This window comes from Sprattus sprattus, assembly GCF_963457725.1.
Source record: "Sprattus sprattus genome assembly, chromosome: 3".
Classification (NCBI taxonomy): domain Eukaryota; kingdom Metazoa; phylum Chordata; class Actinopteri; order Clupeiformes; family Clupeidae; genus Sprattus; species Sprattus sprattus.
This window is the reverse complement of record NC_137922.1, coordinates 49,936,454-49,945,016: the sequence shown is the minus strand read 5'-3', so window position 1 is coordinate 49,945,016 and position 8,563 is coordinate 49,936,454.

The following is an 8,563-nucleotide window of genomic DNA, read 5'->3' as shown; positions in this document are numbered from 1 at the left end:
CGGTGAGTAATCTCTGTGCTAGTGCCTCCTTTACAGTAACAGCTACACCTGAACCGTCAGCAGCTGCACCAGGTGAGAATAGTCTTTCAACTGTCTGCTTTTTAACATCTCCAATTATAAAAGCATTGCAATGTAATCATCATTATTACTACAACAGTGAGTCACATGCCTGCTTGGGTGGTTTGGGGGAGCTGATAGGGGCTCCATCAAATGTTCACACTGTACTAGGGCCATGGGGTTTGTCACTCCCCAATCTGGGTCAATTACATGATTTGTTTCGCACACCCAAGATTATTTGGTGCATGTGGTATTAATCCCTGTTACAGCTTTTCCAGGTTTTAGAGCACTACCCAATTTGGAGCACACATGTGTGAAGTTCATTAGAAGCCTGGTACTACCAACTACCTGGTGTGGTATCTTGCTAACCAACTCATTTCATTAGACCTGATGTGTTTTTTCCCCATAATGACATTCACCTCCTCGAACTTCAACTAATAGGTCACTGCGATTGCTACTCAATGTGTAACTCTTCTATACAGTCCCTTCTTAAAGTGTTTTGTTTGATTTACATTCTTCTTCTTCAGACGAGCAGGAACACAAGATGTCATTTTTTTTTGTCACAAAACTCCTGAGTGAATAGCCAGGGTATCCAGTGGAGATGGCAGATATAAATCTGTGCCTAACAAGACCATGTGCCATCACTATGAATGTAATGAAAACAGTTACCTACAAAAGAACTTTAAAAACCTGCAATGTGTGCCTTTCACAATGTGATCTGTCTCAGCCAGTTTGGCTTCCCTTTCCTTCAGGTTGTGTGGGTGAGAAATCCTATGCTCTGATTGGGCAAGGGTATTAATGGATACTGTCACCAACGTGTCACCAACATCAATTCAACACAACAAGGTTTCAAGTGGTTGTAGAGAAACATAGTAGGATCTTGAAAAAGTCTTGATAGAAACAGAACCATGTCAAGATCTGTGACCTGTGAGACACAATGGGAAAATGGACTTGTATGCCACATATACTATATTCCTGGTGAATCAAAAAATGTTTTAATTTTGTAAATAAATCAAATACAGTCATGAGACGGAGGATCATAGACTTTTCACCCTTTATTGGAATGAGACCATTTTCTATTGAATGATATCATGAACAATATTATAGTTTGAATTTAACCATCATTATTTTCAGGGCACCAATCTTATCCCAGATAGTGTCTGTGTGTGGCAAAAGCATGGCCAAAATGACCCCATGGGGTAATTTGGCATATAATTTGGCGTTTCTTACACTCCCTCCCAGTCTCAGGGATGAGATCCCTGCAGAATATTTCCTTGAAGGTCAGATTTGGGGTGTTGTACTTGCCCAGGCCTTGGTATTACCTGGTGTAGGTACAAACTCAATCTTTCTTTGATATGAAGACAAACAAGATGTTGGTTTTTGCAGTCCTGGTGTTCTCTTGCTAGAGCTATGCACTTGTTTACCTGCCTGCCTTACTGCTTTACAGGCCAGGAGTCACACATTTCAAATGGTTTGGTGAAATGACAAAAGGTTTCTTTTTGGTGGATTTGCAAACAGACAGTCCTTTGAATTGATTTGACATGTTTTACTGAGCGTCAATCTAAGATATTTGTGTAGAATGCTTCAGTGTCTACAATGTGTCAAGTCTCTTCATCATTTGCAGTCAATATGGAGGTGCTTTGTTTGGAGAGCAGTATCAGCGTAGTGCTGGAGGAATCTGGTATAATTCAACTCAACAAAGATAACCTGCGACTCAGCGACCCCAACTGCACGTTGCACTCAAACGGGACTCACCTACTGGCCAACATGTCCCTCATTGGCTGTGGGACTCAGGTAGAGGTGAGAAATGCATACTCACAAACTCACTGACTTTACAAATGTGCATACTTACACACTCACTAACTTTAACAAACTTCAATTCTCACACATTCACTAACTTTTACAAACTTGAATACTCACACACTCACTAACTTTTACAAACGTCAATACTCACACACTTGCTGATTTTTACACAGTTGCATTCTCACACACTCACGGACTGGTACATTCTTGCTGGCTTAAATATTAACTGACTTTAACATACTCATACTTTAGGAAGTATGTACACTTTTTGCTGGAAACATTTGATACAATATCATAGACATGTTTGTTTCTTGGTTCTCTCTATTTTTTTAAGGATGATGGCAAATATTTGATCTTCAGGAATATGATTTTGTCTAACGATGATCCACGAGCTATAACAGGGAGAGCTGATGTGGACATTGAGTTCTTTTGCAAGTATTCAAAGTCAGGGGACGTGGTCCTTAGTTACATCGCCCACAGGCCCCCACTTACCCTCACAGAGAAGGGTTTCGGCACATTCACCTACCAGTTTGAGTTCTTCCAGTCACAAGCATTTACACAGCAGAAGGACGCAAACTCTTACCCCCTGGAGTTTGATGTTGGAGATATGATGTACATGCAGATTGAGTCTATCACTGCTCTTCCCAACACTGAACTATTTGCTGAATCCTGTCGAGCTACTCCCAGTGATAATCCCCACGATACTATTTCCTACCCCATCATTCTGCAGGGGTAAGAAGGACTTTTATCTGTGTTCATTTATAAGCCCAAAGGCTATGAAAGTACTGTTACTTGTGTTCATTTATAATCCCAAAGGCTACGAAATGACTGTTATCTCTGGACATTTATAAGACCAAAGGTTATGAAAGGACAGTTATCTGTGGTCGGTTATTATCTCAAAGGTTATAAAAAGACTGTTATCTCTGGTAATTTATAATCCCAGAAGTAATGAAAGAAAAGGTACTTTTTATAATGTTGTCATGCAGAGAGAGGACATTTTACTTAAGATGTGGTGAACTCAGGAAAGCGGCTAACGATTTATATATTTTCATCGCTTGTGCTTCTCCCTCACAGATGTAAGGCAGATGAAACTGTCCAGATTTACACCAATGGTAACCGGTCAAAGGTCCAGTTTTCAATGAAGGCGTTCAAGTTCATCGGGCACCATGACCAGGTAAAGATAAGAGCTTTCAGGCAAATATTTTTTTGTTTAATTGTTCTCTGTAGGCTGTCATGATTAAGTAATTTCCTCTGTGGACAGGTGTACATCACCTGCTCAGTCATCCTCTGTGAGGCTGGGATGGCCAATAGCAGGTGCTCACAGGGCTGCAGCAGGAGCATCCAGATCAGCAAGAGGGAGGCATCGTTCCAAACTGCCACAAATCATAGCTCATGGCAAACAATCCATAAGAGGGATGTTCCCGTAGAGGCCACCGGCTATTTCCTCTCCCACTCTCACCACAAAATCCAAGAAAGGGAGGCCTCCTATCAGACATCCGGCCATTTTGTCTCCCAGGGTCCAGTGCGTCTCAGGCACCAAATAGACAGCCCAGGTAATGCTTTCAGAGTTCACAGTACAAGCAATACGAAAATCACAGGCTGATAAATTTGATGTATTTGCTTGTATATGTTAAGTAGTATGTGTGCTTCTTCAGTGTCAAATCCATGACCATTGTCATCTCTATCAGTTGAGCCTCAATAGATCCAGTTATAAAAGACCTTCAAATCATAATTGAGGTAATTCTGTCTGTGTTAACAAAGGGAACATAAATTGGTTCTGACTCACAGACTATTTGTTTAGAAGTGATATTTGTCAACAGACCCCAAACACTACTACTACCTTCTGGACCTCGTTATTATTGTTTGCACTAGTTGACTGAATCTAACTGACTGAAACTATGTTATACTTTCTGTTGAGCCCTTTGAAGGGGCACAGGGACCTTGCCTGACACTTACACTGTCTTCCTCTCTGATTCACAGTGGTCGAAGTGATGAACATGAACCTGAACATGAACCTGATCTTTTGTGTTAGCAGTCTGTTTGCAGCTATTTTTATGGTTAGTGGTGTGGTGGCGTACAGGACTCTGAGATCTCCGAACACTGATGTTGGAATGGTTTGAAAAGAAGCAGTAAGCTATATTTATGAAAATGCTTGTGCACAGTTCACCAAAATACAAATAAAAAGAATGAATGAATGCACCCATTGGAATAATTAAATCTGATGACAATTGTTCCTTTTTCTTATTCATGAACAATTTGGAAAGTGCTGACCACTGGCAGACAGTTGGCACAAATGGGCATGAGTAAAAGCTGATGGTGACTTCTGCTTACATTCCTCTTTCAAATATTAAACTGATACTGCTTATGGTTCTGTCAGTCATTGAGAAATATATACTGTATATTCAGATAAGATTCATATAAAAGATGTTCTTCTAGATGCACATTCTTTTTTCCCCCTCTATTTCTTGTCATATTATTATCCAGAAGCTTATAGATTTCAGGTTGGTGATGTAATGACTGCTATGATGAGGGTCATTTAAGCTACTACCTCAGTGAAGGCTACAGATGTCTTGAAATTCCATTAATATTCACAGTGATTTGCACTGAACAGATGCACTATTTTACACTATTTCTTTATAACGTTAGTAAATGCTGGGTGCATTTGATCTGAGATATAATGACATGGCCTAATAAATGTTCTTTCAAAAACTATGTTTGACTTTGATTTAATGGTTAAATAAAAACACTTGAGTATTGGATTTACTTATAGAATGTATTAATTTTCATCAACACCACAACTAGAAACACAAGCTGTCTAGAAACGCAATTGGGGAGCCTGCCAGGAACAGTTTGGAAACTACTGCTCTATTGGAGCACACATATACACGTATATGATCTGAGGTGTACTTGGATCAGGCATCAAATACACACAAATACAGACACACTCACTCACACAGAAACACACAACAACACTTGGGACTGCATGAACCTCCTATGAGGGCTACTTGGTTGTGTTTGGTATAAAGTCTAAAGTCAGACAATCGATAATTAGACTATTTACTTTTGTGGCTTGTGTGTACTGCTCTATTCTCAATACTAGAATTACAGGGAGAGTTATCTGGATGTATTCCAAATGTGTGATCTTGTCCATTTAAGACTTAAATCAGCCGGTTCATGGTGTCACTTCTTGAAGCCTTTACAGTTTTTTCCTATCGTTTTCGGTACCCATGTACCCATACCATGGTCACTTTTCCCTATCACTTAACACAGTGGGCTTTAGAGACACACACCTCTGCATATCTGTTAACCTTTGGTGCAAAATGCACTACAACAACCACACCACAACCAATGCTGCCATAACTTAACACATGTTTCCTCTCAGAAAACAATGACCTTAAAAACACTAACATCTTGAAGCATTGCCAATTGCATATATAAAATGTTGCTGTGTCCTCCAGTTTAGCATAGATTTCCTGTAGTGTTGCATTGAAAAAAGAGAAAAAACACAGACAAACACTTCTTTGGACTCCAGTAATACAATTTGTAATATGACAGTAAACAAATCATTCTAAAATGCTGAAATATGTCAATCCAAGCCAAGAATCTGCTGACAGTGTTCATATGTCGGTTTCCCTCTCACAATATACAGCCGCGGAAAAAATTAAGAGACCACTTCAAAATTATCAGTTTCTCTGGTTTTACTATTTATTGGTATGTGTTAAAGTCAAATGTCCATTTTTGTTTTATTCTATAGCCTACTGGCAACATTCCTACCAAATTTCAAATAAAAATATTGTCATTTAGATCATTTATTTGCAGAAAAATGACAATTGGTCAAAATAGCAAAAAAGATGCACTGTCTTCAGATCTCGAATAATGCAAAGAAAACAAGCTCATATTCATTTTTAAACTACACAATACTAATGCTTTAACTTAGGAAGAGTTCAGAAATCAATATTTGGTGGAATAACCTTGATTTAAAATCACAACTTTCATGTGTCTTGGCATGCTCTCCACCAGTCTTTCACATTGCCGTCGGGTGACTTTATGCTACTCCTGGCGCAAGAATTCAAGCAGCTCGGCTTCTTTTCATGGCTTGTGACCATCCATCTTCCTCTTGATCACATTTCAGAGTTTTTTTTATGGGATTCAGGTCTCGAAATTGGGCTGGCAATGACAGGGTCCTGATCTGGTGGTACTCCATCCACACCTTTACTGGCCTGGCTGTGTGGCATGGAGCATTGCCCTGCTGGAAAAAACACTTCTCAGAGTTGGGGAACATTGTCAGAGCAAAAGGAAGCAAGTTTTTCTTCCGGGACAACGTTGTACTTTGCCTGGCTGAGGTTTGTAAAAGACCATAAGGATTGAACCAAAGCTGACTGGAGGTCCCTAAGTTCGTCTTCTCTGATGAGTCCAATTTCACAGTAGGTGCAAGACTCTGTGGCTTGTAGGCCTCTCCAGGTCTCAGTCTAACCATCAGACGACCATGTGTTGGGCAAAGCTGAAAATTGGACTCATCAGAGAAGACAAACTGAGGGACCTCCAGTCCGCTTTGCTTCAATCCTTATGGTCTTTTACAAACCTCAGCCAGGCAAAGTACAACGTTGTCCCGGAAGAAAAACTTGCTTCCTTTTGCTCTGACAATGTTCCCCAACTCTGAGAAGTGTTTTTTCCAGCAGGGCAATGCTCCATGCCACACAGCCAGGCCAGTAAAGGTGTTGATGGAGTACCACCAGATCAGGACCCTGTCATGGCCAGCCCAATTTCGAGACCTAAATCCCATAAAAAACCTCTGAAATGTGATCAAGAGGAAGATGGATGGTCACAAGCCATGAAAAGAAGCCGAGCTGCTTGAATTCTTGCGCCAGGAGTAGCATAAAGTCACCCGACTGCAATGTGAAAGACTGGTGGAGAGCATGCCAAGACACATGAAAGTTGTGATTTTAAATCAAGGTTATTCCACCAAATATTGATTTCTGAACTCTTCCTAAGTTAAAGCATTAGTATTGTGTAGTTTAAAAATGAATATAAGCTTGTTTTCTTTGCATTATACGAGATCTGAAGACACTGCATTTTTTTTGCTATCTTGACCAATTGTCATTTTTCTGCAAATAAATGATCTAAATGACAATATTTTTATTTGAAATTTGGTAGGAATGTTGCCAGTAGGTTATAGAATAAAACAAAAATGGACATTTTACTTTAACACATACCAATAAATAGTAAAACCAGAGAAACTGATAATTTTGAAGTGGTCTCTTAATTTTTTCCGCGGCTGTATGTCACAATTGACAAGTGCTGTAAATGTACTTTACTGTAATTGCAAATACAGTAAATGACTGTTTTATCAGAAACCTAAAATAAGATTTTTTTGGGGGGGGGGGGAATTACGTAATATTTGATCAAGAAACAAATCACAAACACAACAGATTTTTGTCAACATCGTAACATATGGTTCCTCTTGCCATTCATCATGGATACAATCTTTGTGCAGGCCTTATCCAGGCCTGGATGCTTCAGGGGCTATGTCCATACACCCAGCAGCAATTGCCTCTAAAAGTGACATCTGGTCCTGTGGGTGTTGGTCATAGACCTTCCATCTCCATGCGAGAAAAAATCTCAATGGGGCTGAGGAAAGGAGAGTACGGCGGCAGGAATAGGGACACCATCCTAGGATGCGCTGCAAACCACCCTGTGACTTGGCGGGAGTTGTGAAAGGCCACAATATCCCATACAATCACTAAAGTTGCTACTGTAAATTCTGCCTGTCTAGCTGTATTTCAAAAAAGGAATTCCATGCCAATTCACCAACTATGGTGCACAGGAAAACAAAAATAATAATAATTAAAATAAAATAAATAAACTATCTGCTAAAATAAGAATATTTTTTCTTATTCAAACATATAACTTAATTTGTCAGTCCGAATGCAGCATCTTTCCATCTACAGTGATCTAAATTACTGATAAGTTAGGTTTTGAACAGAAAGTTCACTGTTTTGAACAGAGTATCTAAACATTGGTAAAATATGCTGTAGTTCCACAGCGTTTTGCTGGTAGTGAACATTGACTGGGGCAGGTATCCATGAAATTTGGAAGAAGGCGTCATTGCCAGTATTTGTATCTTAGCATAGGGGCAAGTAACCACAGTTTGGTTCACATGGTCTACTGGTATGCTCACTGTGTGAAGTGTTTAGGGAATGTTTAGGTAAATTGCCTAAAACGATAGGAAAAAACTGTAAAGAGTTGAATTTTTATAAGCCAATGCTACCCAATGTATGCCATTAATTCAAGTGTAATTGTACTTGAATATGGGTTTTAGATGGTTTCATATTTAGTTTCATATTTGTATTGCTTTATGTGCAAAAGTATTACAATTTACTTGCATGTAATCTGGCACTTTTTTCATTTTTCTGATTGACAAATATACTCCCATTGTTGCATTCATTTATTGGCATTCCACAACGCGCTGTAACTTGTAGCACTGACCACTTAATCAACATTCCACAAGCACCGTTACTTGCAGCACTCACCACTTTATTGAATGATGTGCATGAAATGGGCAACACCAAGAAAAAACAACTAAAACACAGCACTATCACTGAACATGATTTTTAAAAAGTTATATATAATAGTTATATATAAGTTATATAATAGTTATATATAATAAACATTTCTACAATATGTACAAGACAATATATATATA